The sequence below is a fragment of the Apus apus genome, chromosome 1, assembly GCF_020740795.1.
Source record: "Apus apus isolate bApuApu2 chromosome 1, bApuApu2.pri.cur, whole genome shotgun sequence".
Taxonomy (NCBI): domain Eukaryota; kingdom Metazoa; phylum Chordata; class Aves; order Apodiformes; family Apodidae; genus Apus; species Apus apus.
In genome coordinates this window covers 166,458,440-166,477,897 of record NC_067282.1, presented here as the reverse complement: position 1 = coordinate 166,477,897, position 19,458 = coordinate 166,458,440, and the positions used below count along the sequence as shown (strand labels likewise).

Sequence of the window (19,458 nt, the reverse complement as noted above, 5' to 3'; positions counted from 1 at the left end):
AAAAAAACTTCTTTACTGTGAGAGTGACAGAGCACTGGAACAGGCTGCCCAGAGAGGCTGTGGACTCTCCTTTGCTGGAGACATCAAAACCCGCCTGGACGTGTTCCTGTGTGATGTGCTCTAGGTGTTCCTGCTCTAGCAGGGGGTTGGACTAGATGAACTTTCGAGATCACTTCCAACCCCTAAGATTGTGATCAACTGACAATTTATCTGCTGCTCACAGCCCTCATGAAACAGCTCTGTATCGCTGCCTAATACAAGTTAAGACACTCACACTATCTGCAATGATAAACAAGCAACTTATATAAAAACAATTTTTGCCAGAGCTGAAATTAGAAGTCAAGTCTTTCACAGCTCTAAGCCAGCCTTCAAGCACAGGAGTTAAACAAATATGTTTCCAAAGTTATCTTCTTTTGGAAGAGTAGAATGCTTTTTGCTCCTAGTACTGGGAGGAGACACCAATATTATCAGTAGCAAAACCCCACATTATCAAAGTACACTTAACATTAAGCTTCAGAGACCAAGATAGAAGATACTAAATTCATTCAAGCAGGAAAGAATGTGTCATGGTTGGGATAACAGAGTTCTGTTCCTTGACAACCAGGGAGTGGCTGTAACGTCACTTTATACAGCACAGTCAAGAAAACAAGGTCTTGACACTTCCTTGCAAGTTCTCTGAATTGTTTCAAAGAAGAAAATGGAGAAAATACTTAGCATCTTGGACAAAGAGTTACTCCATTCAGGTACAAACACTGAACAGACAGGGCACCTCCTCCTGCCCTTCCCCCCAGAGTGCTCAAGTACTGGGAATTCTCTTTCTCATAAAATGGTTTAACATGGCCATCAGATAGCTTGAGCATGTAATTTAAAGGGAATGCTATCCTCTCAGCTGTGTAATCCCACAGGTCTGTGAGATAGGAAGTTTTGTATCCTCCTTTCTTGCCACCCTCTATCCATCTTCTCAATACACAGCTAGCTAAGGGAAGTCAGAACAGTACGGGTTGCAAGACAGGTTTGGAAGTCCACGGACCGACAGAAGACAAACACAAACACCTGGAAATAAGGATGCCAATGTTTGTGAGCTCCAGCAAATTCAGGTGGTGTTTTAACAACAAATAAGGGAAAGAATACTTCCAAGATATAAAGTATTTATTATTTAAAAGAGGAAAAACTACATCCTTCTCTTGACAGCATTACCTCATTCCAATATTGTCACCAAAACTGACAAGAGTTATCAGTTTAATAGCATTTTATAGCTTACTTTCACATTTAAAGTCACACGCAATAACAAGATAACACTAGCTTAACTACCAAGATAATATTAGCATAAAGCAATTCAATACCCTGTATCTCTGGCACAGCAGTTAACTACACCTCTATGTACCATTTCATTCCCTTCAAGGCAGCTTACGTATGTATTTCTAAGTCTAGCATTTCGGAAAAGAATGAAATACTAATATCCATGCTTCACAATGTCAATGGAGCTAGGCAACAATAGCTCAGCTCTCAGAGCTGTAAGTGAACAGAGATGTATGTTCCAACTTACTCATAGCCAAGTGTCTGCTTCCTGGGGCACATCCCATCTCTGATGCTCATTTTCACGCAACACACCAAGATGTCAGAAGGAGAAAAACTGAATCTAACTGTTTAGATTTCCTGCAGGAATAGCTGTACAAATTACTGGCACTACATGTTTCCAACCATGTACTATGCTAAAAAAGGGCAACTGGAAAAATCTCATGTCCTGTGTTTCCAATCCATTATTAACAGAGTGCCCAGACTGAATATCCAAAACAAGAGGTCACAGATAGAATCCAATGAATTTCAGAAGGTACACGGCACTTAAAACTAGAGGCTTTAACTTTTAAAATCTCTGGTTTCTCTTAAGTCTCATGATTAACAAGTAGAAGAATAAAGGTTTGTTGGTTTGGGGGTTGTTTGTTTTTTTAAAAAGTTGTCAAGCAAAAGCTCATGTAATATTGATTTCAACGAAAGCAACAAGTGTGCAGAGCTCCTTATTCTCCAAAACACCTGGGCATGCATAATCTTTCCCGTAAGAATGAGTTTTATTTCTTCATTTTGCATCCCTCAAAAGAATTCAGAGAAGGATGAGCTGTCCTCTCCCTGTAACAATCACAACTTGAGAAAACATGTCAGTAATTCTTAAAGCAATGGCATGTTTTACACTCCCATGATAGCTTTCAAAAAGTCTGTGACATTCGTAACTTAAGCTTTTCCGTATTTAGGTTCTTTGCAACACACATGGAATATGAAATTAAGACCTGTTAACTCCAGGAGTGCTTTTAACTTCATAAAAGCCAGATTTTAAGTAAATAGCCAAATGGGTATTTCAATGCCATTTATAAGGACCAGACTGTAAAACAGCTGAAAAACTTATCCACTGAAACCACCTAGTCAAGATAAGCACACAAGCATTCCAGCTGCATCATAAAATAATAGGGCACTTTTCCACCCATGAGAGAAGCACTGTGCCAACACTTCACACACAATGAGAACTGTTTCCAAATGTTGATAAGAATAATTAACCTTCATAACCCTGCTTTTGGCCTTGAACGTTAATGCTGAATTCAGCTTGAAAAGCAATTAAAATGCTAAGCAGTCTATCTACTTTGGGACTGGAGAATGGCACGGTGCATTCAACTTAAAAAAAAAGCACAATTGTCTTCTTAGACACCTTCAAGGATCTGTTAGTTGTTTTACTAAAAATGATAATTCATAAATAAATGACATTTTAACAGGAACTGAAGAATTCTTCAATTCTCTGTGAAGATCCTGAAACATTTAAGGCTGACAAAGGGAACTCTCTAATCCTAGCAAAACTGAAGACTTAACAGACAAAAATGGGCATAGAAGCAAAAGACAGAAGATGAGCTAGGTGGGCTATGAACTTTGATTCCTATTAATCATCATTATTAATGTTTAATATCAGAGCAAATTAATGTTGTGGGGTTTTATCATTAAATCACTATATAAACCCATAAATTTTATTTTTCAATGGAAGGAAAAGTAAGCAAAGTGACTTCTCCAGTTAATCTGAGCTGATTGTCACCATTTTATAGTTACTACTCAGTTTTAACAACAGAATTTTTATTCTAGTGTTCTACATGTTATACCTTTCATTCCTTTGCTACTGGAGTTCAGAGTGACATTAACGAGGTTGTTTTGTTTCTTTCATTTTTAAAATTTATTTTCAAATACACAATATATCTGTTCAGATATTTAGACATGCTTGGATTAGTTATTCATTTTAAAAGCAACCCCTTAATGAGGTGGCTAACGGTCAGAATAATCTTCATATTTCAAGCATTTAACCCCTATAATGAGTTACCTTGATGGCTGTCGAGTTACCATTAAGAACTCTTGCACGCAGTTGTGCGGTAGATGGCAGTGTTTTACACAGCTCAGCTCTCTACCTTAACCTGAGTTTAGTCGCAAAATATCCAGAATATACTATAAGGTTGCTGCAAGAAACTTAATCTTAAGCATTCACAGAACATACCACACATAGTAAGAAAGTATGAAAGATGTATTAATTTTGAAAACAAAATCTTAGTCCCTTCTCAGCCGACTACAAACATGCTATAATGCCAATTAAACATAAAATGTCTAAGTTACTGCATGTGAGATAACATCCTTAAAGCAAAGACCCTCAATAAACTCTGTGTATGAAATTTGAGCACACTCAGAGATTTTACTTCAGCTGACCAAAATAAAAACAAGTTTTCTGTAATAGCCTCACATGCCTGACTAGAAAGTGCTTTTCTGATGTAGGAGGGTACATTTGAATCCTGAGGGCTTCTAATTTGCACGGAATCAAAGCATAGTTCCCAGAAAATACTAGCCTGCACAGCAAACACCTGAGTTTTACTCATCTCTCCAGCTTCCTTCTTTAAGACAGCTCTAGTCCATCAGCAACAAGCTTTCCATGCAGAACCTACCAAAAATAATCACTTCTGTCTGAAAGGCGACTTTGCCCTCTTCATGACATGAGTTTCACAAAACTGAATCACTGCTCCCTCCTGGAAAGCACAAGTGACATGCATACAGGTGTGTGTTGCCTTGACTTGTTCCTTTTCTTCCTAAAATTTTAACTGGAGTTCTTTGAGAAAAGGAAACTATGCTATTCTGCTGCACCAGACTGAATTGTGTGCACAACTATGAAAACCCCATGCCACCACCATACTTATTTCATAATGGGTAGAAAAACGGCTCAATCACTAGTAAGTCAGTAGTTTTAGGAACCAACTCAACAGCAACTTCAGTGCTCCCCCAGCTAAAAACTCTCCTATTTGTCAGCCTCACTGTGCATCTCAAGCACAAACACCAGCTCAAACAGGTTCTCCCAGGACAGCAAGCATGAGAGCTTCATCTGGCAGTGCTCAGAAATCAGAATTCATGAAAGACCAGCATTTCCACTTCCTATGAAAAAGGGCAGCCTGCTTCTCTTAAGTTCAAAATTACTGTCACTGCTACTCAGCAAAACACTTGCTGGGAACTACAAGAGATATGAGACATCAGAAATGGTGCTGAAGAAAGAAGAGAAGCCAAGATACAATAACACAGCATCTTAAGTCTGTGAACATAACCAAAGTCCAAGGCTGCAAAGGAGGGCAAATTCATATCACCGCATTTCACTGGAGTATCAGCAGTAGGGCTCCTACAAGCATTCGTCCTAGCAAATCAATTCATGCTGATAACAACCTCCCTGGGCACAGTACTGGAAGGGGTGGAGTGTTATTATTTTTGCTTTTACAGCTTATGCTTGTAGTAATTTGTTTGGGGAGGGAGGATACACTTGATGACATAAGCACCTTCACTGCAGCTTCCCCACACTGTTAAAATAGCATGATCTTTCCAAGTTAAGCAGCAAAGGTTGCCACCCATAAAATTCAAACAGAGGCATTCAAAACTTCACAACAGCAAAATAAGTGTGTTGGCAAGCTTAAATCAGTGAACACCTGTATTTTTCTCCAGAGAAATTAAAGGAGAAGAACCGAGAACACTAGCATGCTTCCGAGTTGCTTAGACAGGTACAGTAGCAGCCAAGAAGAAAAACAAACATGTTACTATATGCTCAAGTGAAAAGAGAGGTTGGGGCTACAGATAAAATTTTATAGACATGGAAGAAGGTGGTAAGGCAAGGCAGCTGTGTGTGATGCTAAATAATGTGGTTATCAAAGCAGAAACCTGAGAATAAAGCTGGGCTGGAGAACAGGCATTTCAAAGCATGGTTAACTGAAACAGTTGATTACAGAGCAATTGTCTATAAGATGGCTGCAACAGGACAAACATGGCAAGAAAAAAAAACCAAACAACTATTTTTTTTAAAAGCACAATAAATTTCAAGCAACCATGATCCTGTAACAGGATGGAGAAGATGTCCAGCAGAGCTAAAGCAGGCTTTCATTTGGTACGGATGGCAACAGCAACATTGCCACAAGAAGAGGGCAGATGCTATATGAATTTGTAAAATTTTATCAACTACACTCTTAAGTGGTAACAGAAGAGTCCCATCATTTCTTCTCTCCTTCTTCAACACTCGACTCTTAGGAACACTGACACTGGAAAAGGGGGTGAGGAGTCAGTGAGAACTTTCAGATTGCAAATTAAAACCCCAATAACATGCACACACCTTCCTTTGCTTAGGTGTTTTTCCAAGTGTTCACCAACATGGAACTTCTTTAGCAATGACTTTTCTCTGTTCTAGAATTCCCACTGTCTTGGCTGCTCTGCCACAGAACACGTAGTGCCAGCTGCAGAAGGTTATGAAAACAACAGCTGCTCCCTAACCAAAACACACACACAAAAAAACAAACAACAACAACAAACAAAAAACACCCACCACAAACAGAAAACACCTCCCTTCCTCTCTCCATCTAGGAATTCAGATAGAGGCTGTCACAGTTTGACTGAGAAATTTGACTCAAACATTGTATCTATCAAGGCACTAAACTACATTCAGAAAATAATTCCACAAATCAAAAGCTTGCTTCTACGACACTACCCCCAACACCTTAAAGCCATATGAATCACAACAGATGTTACTTATCTTGCAAGACAGTCAACCCAAGCTTCTTAAGCCTGCATTTTACATACAGAAATATCTATTAAGGAAGTAGTTTACATTTTAATAACACAGGAGAGACTAATAGTAAAAAATAACCTGATGCCAGTGATTGCCAACACTGGAAATGCAAGTATTTTTTTAAACCCACAAAAATGCCTACAATGAATAATAGTGCAGAATTATGTGCAATATCTCAGACATGTTTCAACTGTCACTTCTGGACATTATACACCAAGAGCAACAGGTCACTCCAGCTTCCCATTCCTCTACCGTGCATTGAAGCACAAATGCTTTCATACACACACAAAAGGTCAACTGCCAGGTACTATTCTCTATTCAGAACTTTAGGAAAAAAAAAAACAAAACTCATTGTCTTTAGTCTATAGTTCTTATGAATAATATACAATCAAGCTACCCTTTACACTATTTACAGAAGATACCTAGCTTCCTGAAGTTTAAAACTGAAAACAAAACCCAAAAGAGCCAGAGGTTTGAGAGGCCTCAGCCTCCTATCACTGTTCAGCAATACTGAGTGATCACGGTGTTACAGAAGAGTAATTGGTCTCTTTTTCCAAAAGCAGACTAAGCCAAGCAGTAGTGTATTTTCTCTGCTGGATCTTCAATAACTTGATGCAGAAGGCATTGTTGCTTTCTGCATTGTTGCAGAACAAGAACAAATGTATTAGACAGAAATATATGATTTTTAACTGTTCACAGCACAAGTATTGCTGTGCTGCTAAGAATTTCAGAGGCATAATGAACCCTTGGATGCGTAAGAAGGGGGACTCCACAACAAAGTATGCAGAATAATTAAGGAGCAAGGTTCAGAAATAAATCCATGTAAGGATGACAAGTAGAGCATCATTTGCAATATGTTTCTCTGAAATTCCTATTGGCAAATATTTAATCTACATAGGACATAGATAATTTCTTCTCTTTTTGAATGAAAGACTACAAGAGATACTTGGAAGCATTCACAGAATACAGGAACTGAAACAGTGGAGCTGCTTGTTGACTTTTGCTTATTCTATTCATACTCTGATTCCATCTATGCTGTTTATATGACAATTAATTAACTAGAAGTTATTTCAGTATATTTACATTAAAGATAAGTCCTGTTCATAAGTGGGTTGTATTTACAAAAACAGTCACATAGGAAAATGGCTTAAGATAAGCAAAAAAGACCCACTTTTCTTCATTTCATAAGGAGGAATCAAATATAATTGATAATTCATAAAATACATAGTAAAAATTATGCATAAAACTTCTGGTCACTTTTTTTTACAAAAATAATTATTTATACTCAGTAAACGCTACAACATACATTCATTAATTTATTATGCCTACCATATGCCTACCTACAAGTGCCTACCAGATCTTTAATCCTCTTTTTTATACAAATTAAGCTCTGTTAGGAAGGAGAAATCAACAATAAGATACACAAGGACAATTGAAGACAATTCAAAAAGACAATTATTGAAGTTCACTCAAGACAATTATTGTTTATATGTCAATGCCAGGGAAAAAGTACTACAGCTTGTTTTAATTCAACAAGAACACCCCTCTGGAAACCAAAGTAGTACAATTTGTAACCTGTTATCTGACAGTGACCAGAACAGAGGTCTTTCTTTCACAAATTTAACAAACAAAACAAAAAAGCAACACCGCCAAAAACCAAACCCTCTCACTCCGCAGGCCTCACTTCCTTACACCGGTTCTTAGTTTACATAAAGAGAAAGCACATTTTCCTGTTTGAAGCTGAGAACCAAATGGAGCTGACGACACCAAAGGGAATTGATTATTAACAGAAAACATTCTTGTCATAGAGAAGAATGTCAAGCACGGTTCTTTAAAGCACTGACAGTAAGCATCAATAGTTAATATTTAATTCAAGTAGCTGACATGGTACAGACCCATCTGTACACTCAGGTTTATTTTTCACCAGTTTTCCCCTCATTTTATGGGGCAGCTCATTGCTCTCTGATCCATTTTCTAGCTTGACTGGCACGTATAAGCTTTCTAGTTGGTTCTTCTTTGCCTCAGCAGGTGCTCTTTTTTAATGAAAGGAGACTTTTTTAATAAATGGAGAACTTTTTTTTGTGTGTGATTTCAAAAATCCATTTTAAAACCTCTCCTTATGCTCAGTAATTGTGTGCATTATTCAAATAGATACAATTAGCATTTATGTAGAGGTTTGTTTCTGCTTCTAAGTATCACAGGCCTTTAAGCCCATGTTTCCCTCCTGATGATTTTTCTAACAGTGCTATTTTAAAGTAGTTGTCTGCACTAAGATTTAACCAATCCCTTTTTAAGACAGCACAGGTTAGTGGCAGTTCAGCATAACTAAAATGCTATCTGCAAGCTAGTATCAAGGTGCTGCTTTTAAAAACAGCAAGCAGTAAATCTTTGTAAGGAAAGTTAGTGTGGGGTCCTTGATTCTGCACACAAAACAAGATTGAAAAGTTATTTTACAGGCTTCTCATTTCAATCACAAAGACTACTTTTTAATTACTGATGAGATTTTCATTTGATCCCAAAAGAATCATCACAAAATTTTAATTTCAGTACAGGAAATACATGCTGTTCCATGAATCTTTCAGCCTTCAATAGGTCATAATGGATAGCCTAGAAGAATCTTTAGTGTGAATTTTGAAGCTGGAATTACTGGACTAGAATTGCAACTTCTTCTCGTGCATTGTGCAGACTCCATTTAGAATATATATATATATATATATATTTAAGACACTTATCAAACCAAAGAGGTACCTTCAGATACAATTTGCATCATACAGATTAATCGAAGTTGCTCTGCTTATCCATACAAAATCTTTATCTAAAGGAGACTGCAATTAACTTGAAGGACTTCAGGTTACAGCTAACCCTACTGCTGCATTAGGCTGAAGACCTAGCTGAGAGCCCTACACTGAGCATTGCTAACTAGCAGTTTACAGGAGGTTGTCTGCTTCTGATGCATTACTAATGCACTTCTTTTATTCACATAAATATACACAGATTATGTTTAAGAGGTTAAGCAAGTCCTTAAAGTAAAGCAGATAATACACAGGCACTGTCTGTATCACATACAGACAGCATGTCCCAAAGGCAAACATATTGCTTCAAAAGACGAAAAAAACATCAAAAAACAACAAACCCCCCCCACACACACAAAAAAAAGACAAACCAAAAAAACCAAACCCACAAAAACAACACACAAAATCACAAAAAACCCAATCCCCTCCCCCAGCTAGTAGTTCTCCACAATATCTGAGCTATCTGAAGGGAATACAAAGTTATGATCATTTCCTCTTCTAAAACTATAATCTTCTAAAAACAGCTAAAGCCATAATTAGTCAGATGGTGCCTAGAGTTACAAGAAATGAGACAAAATTCCCTGCAGCAATTTAACCATGGTCTGTGTCGGAGATCAAGTCAGGAGAAAGATGGTAAGTAACCAACAGAACTGCAACAGGTAGTGTAGCTGGAATTGCAGGAGAAAGTGAACAGGTCATGTATCACAAGAAAACTGTAATCCAAGATGCCTTTTCCTCAAAACTAAAAAGCAGCAGGCTCTTACTGTCCTACTTAAAATGAAGGATGGATGAAAGTGAAGCAAAAAGGCTACCTCAGCATTGGCAGAGAAGATACCAGTTAGGTTAGGAAAGTGATGCAAGTCATCTTCACTCACAGAAGACGCTACTCCATTAGTGATGTGCACATTATATCCACTTTAAGCGTATTAGATGTCAGTAACAAGAAGCATGGCCAAATCCTCAATCATACTAAATTAACTCTATCTGCTGCTTCAGGTAAGAACTGACCAGCCTTACTCAATCCTCCTTCTTCCTTTCCTTCTTTCTCTCCTCCACATTAGCCTAACTTTCATGACATTGTTTGAATTTAAAAAGAGTATGAGCAGGAAAAGAAGGTGGTAATAACACAGCGAAGCACAGAGCCTTGTAAGCTCTCCCCATAAGAAATGAAACAGCAGAAGAGCATGTGTCTTATTCAGAGACTACCTCTGAGCTGGAAATCACACAAGTCTAAACACTATTATTGATCCTGACATTTGTTCTTGTAGACCTTGTAGCTCGGCTGCCCAATACAAACCTAAATGATGACTTCTAACACACAGACCTCTCTCTTCCCTTCCCAAAGGGGGAAGAGAGCTTTAAGAATACCGAGTATTAGAGTAAGTGAGCATTTCTGCATTTACTTCTGCTGCAGCACAACCAATTACTCGACTGTACATCTCATACTAGCAAAATTTAACATATTATCCAATATTAGATAGAACCTTGTGTAATATACTCAGAATAAATATATGTTGGCTGTATAGTGCATGTAACAAGCCCACAGAGACTATTCAAAGACAAATTATCTCTGCATTTGCCCCAGTTTACAGTGCAAAGACTGTTAACAAAGTTTAGCTGATGGGCTGTACTTCCACGTGCCAATGTCAGTTGGAAAGAGACCAGGTCATTAGGAACATGAATTCAAACTGAGTTGATGCCTGCTTCTGACCAAAGCCTACAGAACTTCTCCTCTGCACTTTTTCCTCCCAATCACACTAGCTATCATTTGAGGTCTTCAACAAATAATTTAAAAGCTTTTTTAACTCTGCTTCAGCTTTTACACAAACTCTGTTTCCTCCAAACTTGGATTAAATGTATTAGTAATAACTCAAAGATTGTTTAATAAAAGGAACAATAGCTGTGCTATTTTTCTTTGATTTTTTTTCATTTTCATCATGTTAATATTTCAACTTAGAACCACCCCTACATTTCTAGGACTAGCATGTTACAAAAAATATAAAGTTTGTTTTAGTTACTATCTTATACATATCACTTGAATGTCAGTGGATGCTGTATTCTGTATCTATACATGGACTATATATTAGTAAGATCATCATGCTTGAATTATTTAAAGTACATATTCTTTTTTAAAAGTTACTCAGTCCTCTATATTTGTATTAGAGCATGGAGCGGGTGACTTCTTCCAAAAACATTAAGTTCCATATCCACCTATTCAGGGGAAAAGAGGTCAGCTTATTAAGTGTCTGGTTGACTTCATAGCCTCTCTTCACCTGGAAATTATGAAAGCCTGAAACAAAGCTCTGGTCCTTCACAATACCTCCACCCAGCACCACTCTTAGCAATTATATGTAGTTTAGCTCCCAACTGTAACTCCAGGGAGCCAGCGTTCAGTAGAGCGTATGTACAAGACACTGCTTCACATTCAGCAGCCAGGGTGCAGGTGGCAGTACAGTCAAGGACTTGTCACTACTGCCATCTTCCTACACAAAAAGCACGAAGATTATCCATGCCTTACTACAAGGTGAGAGATACACCAATGGTAAACTGTCTAAGAAAGGACAAATTAATCCATCACGCAAATGAGCTGCCTAATTTTCATGCTACATATGTGAGGGTGGGGATGAGGGGAAAGAAAAAGTTAAATGGTTCACACTCAGAATCAGGCCTAAGTAATATACACTGCATTACATAAGTCATAATACACTTGTTTCAACCAAAACATTTTCAGTATATTATGTAGTTGACTGCAGAATTCTAAATGGGTATTTAAACTTATTCAGAGATACAGACTTGTCCTTGTGATTGCTTTCCACTGGAAAAAATACTGAAAGAAATATGAAAAGAGGTCTCATTTACACAAAAGAAACTGCCTACATCAAAAACCTTATATAATGGAGCTCTTATCAGACAAAGGCAAAGTCACACAAGGAAGGTTGGCCATCATCTAGAGCCACATTAAATATTTGTTTTCAGGCTGTAGTCCTTCTCTTAGACTAGTTTTCCAGTGATGAACAATGGTAAACCCACTCTCCTGGTACAGTATGGTGCTGCAGGATTTGACTCTCACAGTTGCAAAACAACAAACTGCAGTTTATACAGACTCACTGGTTTAACATTGAAAAAATATCCTAGTTATCACTTCTATGTTTAAGAACAGTATTTGCTTTATACAGCATAAAGGTTCACGAGCTGCACTAAAACCTCTACAGCAAACAAATGGCCTTCTCCTCTGAGCAGCACCAGCAAGCCACTATATGAGGAACAAGTCACCTGCCCTGCTTCTTTCCACTATAAATCCACACACACAGAGGAGCACGGCGCGACAGGTTACTTAGGCAGCCACTGGAATGGGTCTGAAAGGAACAGCCTGCGCAGGGAGTAACAAGCATGTGCAGATTTACTCCAAAAGCTCTGTGACCAAGAGCAGCATTTTTCTTTAACTCCAGACATCCACTCCACAGTATTGATACCATTTGTAGAAACAGATCATGGGGGACCTCTTATGCTATGGCCTGCTTCAACAAAAAAACAGTGGTCCATAAGCAGGTGTTTACAACAGAATTTATCATGCAAGCATAAAGAAAAATTACACTCTTTAGTACAGAAAAGGGCTTATATCCATCACCACACATCCTCATACTGAGTGATCTGCATTGTGACAAAGGAAACTAAGCTCTCAAACACGTTTCTTAATTCAGTGCCACTTGAGTATCTAATAATAAATTTACAGCATCAGCATACTTGAATAATTTGCAAAGACTGCAAGACCACAAAATCTGAACACATTAACTAAAAAATTAGATCAGTCAATGCAATATTTAAGCTAACATTGCCCATGTTTTACCCAGAAAAGTACTCGCTTTTCCTGTAAAAGCACCCTTTTTACTACGTCTTAACAGTAATTAGAAAAAAAAAAACAACCCTCCATGTAAAATTTCAAGCAAAGGAACTTGCTGTATACCTGGCAATATTTAATGAACCTTAATATGTCAAATTTCTCCTTTAGTATGCAGCTAGGAATATTTTATAATTAATGAACTAGACACCAACTGAACCTGTAATTTACCACACAAATCTCTTATTAACAATATAACACTCTAAGTAGCATAATCTAGTTATAAGTAATAAGCTATTGCTCTTGACTCTGCAAATCATCTAAAAGAAAAACAACATCTAACAAACATCTTTTTGAGGAAAAATATGCCAACCACTGAGACATGGCCCCTGTAGGCAGTTAGAAAAAGACCTACTGTGCATGAGACAAACATAGGTTTGAAATTATGCTTCTGCCCTAAGAATCAAATAAACAATTTACAAGTTTTAGTCGTTACTTTGGAGGAAAAAGGAGAGGTGAAAAGTATCCTTTAGTTTATTAAATCTACTCCTAAGATAAATAAAGCATTCCTAAGGCAAGTACAGCCCAAGCCACAGTCAAGTACCCATCAGTTTATTATATCACTTACTCTCAGCTTTAAATGCATGAATAGTAAAACCAACCTATTTTTCTTCTGTTGCAGTGTTGCCTTAATAGCCAAAACTGTCAATCAAAAAAGTCACCTACAATGTGCATGCTTCCTTAAGTTGTGCAAGAACACCAAATTCAATAAAAATATTTTTTCATATGTTTAAATGACCAATAATACAGCTACACTCACAGGTTCAAGCTTTTTAAAAAGCAAGCTGCTACTCTTTAAAATAACCTTCAAAATACTACGGCTTCAGTTCACAGGAAAGCAAAAGAACAGTGGAAGAAACAAGCTGTTCTGCCTTATCTCAACAGAATATTCGTATTAGCAGCTTCTGCAGTACTACAACATAAACGCTGAGTGACAGGATTATTGCACTGTAAAACGTATGAACATATAGACAGCACATGAACTAGCTCAAGCTTAGATACAACAGGAATGCTTTCAAACAGATGAATGAATGGTTGAATGAAGAAGAGAGAAAGATCAGATCCACATTCCCCTATATTTTGTCAAAGTGAGTGGAACCGTAACAGCTTCTAGAGACAGATGTAGCATTTTTTTTAGTGGATCGAGCATCAGTGCTAAAGCCTGTGCTGAGAAAACAAGCTGAGATAAAACCTCACATCCACAATTAAGAGTGTGAAGAAAATGAGTTTATTAATTCCCCTCGTAACACCAGAAGTCCAAGCTACTTCTTCAAAAGGAAAATCTCGCTTCCCAAATGCCTCTTACCATCTGTCAAACAGTTTTAGCTGCTCTCAAGAGGCTTCTTATGCTACTATATACATTACATCTGCAACAGATTTTCTTGTTGTAGAGTACAGATGGAATAAAACATTGTTATATAACCAACACAGCAAAATACTACACTGGATTTCAACTGCATACAACCCAGAACCAGTTACTCCAAGTAAAACACTTCTGACTAATGTATCTGCTGATAATCAGTGCCCTTATTACAAGCACTGTTTCCTAAACATCACTCACTCTGTTTATGGAGTTCAACACTGCAGATTCACCTTCCTTTTAAAAGTCAATGTCAGTCTTCAAAAAAAAGAAATCAAGCTCCACCAAGTCTCTCTGCCATGGTATGAATTTACAAAAACTGAGCTAAATTACCAGAATGGCATGCAACTTACCATTCCCACAAGCTAGCCAAGTCTTTGTTTTAAGGTAAAGCTAGGCATCCTGGCCTGCATCAAAAAGTGTGATAGCAGGACCAGGGAGGTGATCCTGAGGTGACTCAGCCTTGGTAAGGCCTTATCTCGAGCACTGTGTGCAGTTTTGGGCACTGCAGTATAAGAAGGACATTGAGGTGCTGAAGAGGGTGCAGAGGAGGGCAACTAAGCTCATTAGGGGTCTGGAAAGCAGGTCTTGTGAGGAGAGGCTGAGGGAGCTGGGGCTGTTCCACCTAGAGAAGAGGAGGCAGAGGGGAGACCTCATTTACCCTCTACAACTACCTGAAAGGAGGCTGTCGTGAGACAAGTGTTGGACACTTCTCCCTAGCAACTAGAGACAGGACTAGAGGAAATGGGATCAAGTTGTGCCAGACAAGGTTCAGATTGGATATTAGGAAAAATTATTTCAATGAAAGAGTGGTGAGGCATTGGAACGGGCTGACCAGGGAGGTGGTGGAGGCACCATCTCTGAAGGTGTTAAAAAAACGGGTGGTCGTGGTGTTTCAGGAGATGGTTTGGTGGCTAGGGGTGGTAGGGCAGATGGTTGGACTTGATCTTGAAGGTCTTTTCCAATCACGATGATTCGATGATTCTAGATGGAGCTGCTTGTACTGTGTCTAAACTGACAGTTTCTTAGGCAGAGAAACTATCTGCTTGATCAGAAGTTAACTTGTAAAAACATCCCCACGTGACGCACACTCTTCAAGTCCAGGATCAAAAAGTCCACAAAGCAGCAACAATATATCTGCTCTTCCAATTCTCAATATAATGAAAATTAATGTTAATTTTTTTAAAATAAATAACTTATCGCCTCTGTGGTTACAATCAGACCTTCTAACACTTAGAAAACCTGGGAAAGTCACAGTAGTCATACACTTGCTCATACAGAAGCAAAAGGCTTACAAAGCCCTTTACATCGTCCCAGCTGTAAACCGTGAGCATGAATCTCCACTCTGTATTAGTGGAAGAGGCTTAAGCAGCAGAGGCAAGAAAGGAAACTATTGGCAGGCTGAAGTTAAAGAGAGATTACTAACTTTATTCAAAACACAAGACGACAGCAAAATAAATTAGTCATGCAAAATCCAAAAACAGTTCTCTAAAACTAATAAAAGTCTTCGGCAAAAACTGTTTCTGTTGGTTTGGGTTTGTTTTTTTTAAAAAAACCCAAACCAACAAAACACAACACTGACACTGTGCCCATCACCTCTTGTATCTTAAAACAGATGTATTTCTGAACTACTTTTTATAATAAAAGTTAACTGAAAAGACTGTCTAACAAAAGAGAAAAGCTTTATTAATTTAACATCATTACAACCACATCAGAACGGGAGTGGGAAAAAAAAGACAGTTCATTTAGTACAGTTTCAACATTCAGAAGTAGTATTTTTTATTTCCTCATCAATTTACTGAAACAGCCTAGGTGAAGAACTATGCTTTTTCATTTCCTGTAAAAACAGGAACTGTATAAATACCCACCTCAAAAACCTTTCAACTACTGCTTCCCTCCTCCCCAACAGTACATCTGCCGAAGACGCAAGATATTAATTAACAGTGTACCCTATTATGAACCACAATTTACCTGACCATGATTTCCACATTACAGTTTGAGGAACAGGATCACCAATTTCTGCGTTTGTACTGCTTCTAGCAGATTGCACATACTGAAGAAAAAACCTACCATTTTAGATAACAAGACTATGCTGTTTCCCGGAAAACAGCTGCCACTGTTCCTTCACTGAAGGTTTCTTTCTGTCTTCCTTCAAAATTTTCTGGTTTAGTTTCTGTTGTTCTTCTGTGCTTAATCATAAATTTGACTAATCCACAGCTTGTTGCAGGTTCGTTAAAAATAAACAAAAAAATCCAAACCACACTCCTTGGCCCATTAGGAAGTTTTAACTGTATGATGACATGCAATTTTTGCAAATTTGTTTTATGTTCCACAAGAGAAGCCCAAGAGACTAACAGATAATGACGTGACAGACAGCCTAAAGTGCCAGAAATTTCACAGCATGGGGAGGGAGAAGGGAGAAAAAGCCCTTAGAAAACTCCTCTGCAGGCTTCAGGAAACAGAAGCTGTTCGAAATGCAGTGAAGGGGCAGGTGGTAAAGCAGTCATAACTGAAGAGATGAAAGCCTAATAACTCACTTGACACAGTTCATTAAAACTTGGCTGAGTGCTCTATGCAAAGATTTACTGAACAGAGAGGGGACTGGAACATAATAACTTCACAGAATACCAAACACGAATAGTTTTCTTGTACTAGGTAAATGCACAAACTTTTCTTTGAAAGCCAAAAAGCAGAAAAAAGAAAAAGGATAAGTAAGTGGGTAAGTACCGCATCACCTAAGAGCCTTTTTGATCACTTCAACAGATGCAGAAAATAAAAAGGAACGTTAAAAAGAGCAATCTTCAATCAACTTCTTTTCTGCCAAAATAACTTCCTATTTTCAGTATTTTATTTCTCTTCAGAATTAACCCCTGAGATAATACAGTAGGCACTAATGAAAGAAGAGGAGCACATCAGTCTGACTTTCTGACCCAATTCTGTCCCACTCTGTAAACGGTGTACAAATCCAACATTTTCTCCTGCGACATTGAAAAATTGCTCCTGTTGTAAAAGTTAACAAGCTTTAACAAGCATTTATAAAACTGAGTTTGAAGTACCCCAGAAGTTCACACTTCTGGCAGAAAGAGGAGCTGGGTGGCCCTTTACTGAAGTCAGTTTTTAACCAGTTTGGCAGAGAAGCATGTTTAAAAAGCATTATTTCCCTGGCCCACGGTTGAAGGAGAAAGTTCTATTCATTGCTAGGTTTAAGCTGTATCAGTCTGGACAAATTCAGTTTACTTACATCGTCACAGCTTCACAAAAATAGAAAACAGAAGCCAAAGAGCCCACAAGCGACCACAATCACACATCTCCCTTCTCAACTAGTTTCAGTTTCAAAGCAGACTGCAATAAACCAGCATGTGGAAAGGAGGGCTCTACATCTGAGTTTTAGAAAGTTGTATATTCACCAAAAAAATGACTTTAAAGCTCAGGAGTTTTGATGAAAAACTAGCGTATGTCTAAAACAACAAGAATCCTCAGAAGTTTGCAGGGAAGTCTAAAATGAAACAGCACACAGATAATTTCACCAGTTCCTTCTACAGCTACTTGACAGCCAAGAAGTGAAATAACGTTCTTCTCTTCTCCTTTTTTCCCCAACATTTAAGACCAGTACTACAACAACACTAAACTCTCACTAGCTCGAGAACAAACCTAAACAAGACAAGCAGAAGCAACACTCCATACACACTTCTACTGCCCATAACATTTGCTGTGGACTAACAGCCAGTTATCAACTACTGTATTTTCAAAACTTTGAAAATTTGGTGGATATCGGACACGCATCAGCCAGGCCTCAACTGCACAACACTTCATGAACCAAATAGATTTCTTTTTTCTTGTGATTTAGTTAAAATAACTGAAATTAAGCAAACTTTCAGATGAAAATCAGGAGTATTGGGTTTCCAGTCCTCCCAAGAACTGCTTTGTTTGGACAGAAGTTCACAAGCAGCAACATCTCCTGTTGGAAACATCTTCAGTGACACACAGGAATCAATGGCTTTCCTCCTTTCAGAAAAAGAACTCATAGACAGTATTTTTATCACAAAAGATGTACAAGGACGATCGCTTCAAGCAAATGACTGAAGCTCATCTGAACTACTACCGAGTACGTGAAGCAAAACGCCTTCAGACAACAGGCAAGGGCAGGCACTCTTCTGGAAGGGAGCCCTTTTTAAGGCCTGCTCATAAAGATGCAGGAGGGCGGCTGGCAGCAATAAGGGACTAGTGACAACAACAGGAACTCAGGGCTCAATCAGATTATTCTCCCAGTGCGAAGGGAAGGAGGTTACCGACAACCAAAGGAGATAAATTTTAACTGCACTCGGTGCCTCACCCGACTGTTTTCGAACCGCGGCTTGCGGATACCCGTGGGCCCAAGGTATAAGCAGCCGACTAAGAAAAGCAAGTGGATCATGAAGCGGCTCAAAAGTCCTGCGAGCACAGGCGCAGCTTCACCGAGAGGTGCTGCCGGTCTGCAGCACCGCCGAGCTGGGGAACACCGCTTCGCCCCAGCCGCCCGCCCGCCCGCAGGGAGCCCGGCTTCGCACCGCCAGCGCGGAGCCGCCGCCGGCTCCAGCAGCAGCGGCCCCGGGGGGCACGGCCCAGCCCCTGCCGGACACCCCGGGGGCCCGGCGCCCCCGGCGCCTCCCGCCGGCAGCGGCGGGCACAGGGCGACAAGCCGCGACGCCGCCGCCTCCCGCCGCCAGCGCAGCACGGCGGGCACCGCAGCGCATCGCGCCCCTCGCCCCCCCCCCGGCCCCGCACCCGCCGCGGCGGCTGCGGCGCTGCCCCGCGCCCCGGACCCGCCGCTGCGGCGCGGGCGGAGACTCCGGCCCAGGGCCCGACGCTGCGGGGTCCGGGACCCCCGCGCTCCCGGCGGCCGGGAAGCAGCTCCCGCGGGGCTCCCGCTCACCTCTGCCCGCAGCCCGGTCCGGCGGGAGGCGCGGCCGGGGGGGGGGGGGGGGGGGGGGGGGGCCGGGACCCGTCCCCTCCCCGCCGCGAGCTCCGCCCGCCGCGCGCGGCACCGCCGCCTCCCCGCCTCGGGCGCGCGCGCGCACGCGCCGGGCCCCGCCTCGCCCCCCATCCCTCGCGCGGCGCCCCTTGATCCGCTCATCGGCCGCGAGCGCAGGCGCGCCCCGCCCCCCCCCAGGCTGGCGCGTGCGCCCCCGCGCGGCGGGCGGCCCTGGGCGCGTGAGAGGGCGGAGCGGGGGGTGCGGGGGGGCGCTCCGCGCGGGCGGAGCGTGTTGGGGGAGCCTGCAGGGAGGGCTGGTCGCGAGGCAGCGGGCGGGGTCCCGGCGCGGGG

At 40.4% G+C, this 19,458-nt stretch overlaps 1 protein-coding gene across 1 annotated transcript in view; it reads right to left on the bottom strand.

Annotated features, from left to right (window-relative positions):
• Positions 1–19,127, bottom strand: part of OSBPL8 (oxysterol binding protein like 8) — a 95,035-nt gene extending 75,908 nt beyond the window's left edge. Inside the window, exon 1 of the mRNA XM_051626265.1 lies at positions 19,069–19,127. The gene's annotated coding sequence lies outside the window, so the exon portion shown is untranslated. The remainder of the gene's footprint in view (positions 1–19,068) is intronic.
• Positions 19,128–19,458: the final 331 nt, after the last annotated feature.